We start from the raw sequence: 689 nt of genomic DNA on the forward strand, positions 1-689 counted from the left end.
CATGTCTGACTCCTAGTGACCTTACGCACCGCTGAACAAAACACTGCCGGGTCCCATGCCAGCTCCATGATCCTTGCTATACTTGAGCCCATTGTCACAGACTCTGTGTCAATCCATTTCATTGAGGGCCTTTCCCTCTTTCATAGACCCTCCACCTTACCAAGCATGACATTCTTCTCCAGTGAATAGTCCCTTCTGACAACATGACCAAAGTAAGTGAGATGAAGTCTGGCTATTCTCCCTTCCAAGGAGCATTTCGGCTGCACTTCCTTCAGGATGGATCTGTCAGTTCCTTTAGCAATCCATGGTACTTTCAGCATTCTTCACCAGCACCACAACTCTACTTTGGTCTTCCTTATTCATTGTCCAGCTGTCACACGCATATGAGGCAACCGAAAATATCATGACTTGTGTCAGGCATACCTTAGTCCTCAAGGAGACATCCTTGCTTATCAGCACTTGAAAGAGATCCCTTGCAGCCAACTTGCCCATTGCTATACACCATCTAATGTCCTAACTGCTGCTTCCATTGGCACTGATTGTAGAAGCAAGCAATGTGAAGTCTTTGACAACTTCAGTCTTTTCTCCATTTATTGTGAGGCTGCTTATAGGTCCAGTTGTGAGGATTTTTGTTTTCTTTATATTGAGATGTAATCCATATTGCTGAGGATTTTTGTTTTCTTTATATC

General features: G+C 44.0%; 1 protein-coding gene across 1 annotated transcript in view; it reads right to left on the reverse strand.

Annotated features, from left to right (window-relative positions):
* Nucleotides 1–689, reverse strand: part of CHST8 (carbohydrate sulfotransferase 8) — a 165178-nt gene that overhangs the window by 117933 nt on the left and 46556 nt on the right. The gene's annotated exons all lie outside the window — the stretch shown is intronic.

Source organism: Orycteropus afer, unplaced genomic scaffold (genome assembly GCF_000298275.1).
Source record: "Orycteropus afer afer isolate SDZICR_OR568_19922 unplaced genomic scaffold, OryAfe1.0 scaffold00803, whole genome shotgun sequence".
NCBI lineage: Eukaryota > Metazoa > Chordata > Mammalia > Tubulidentata > Orycteropodidae > Orycteropus > Orycteropus afer.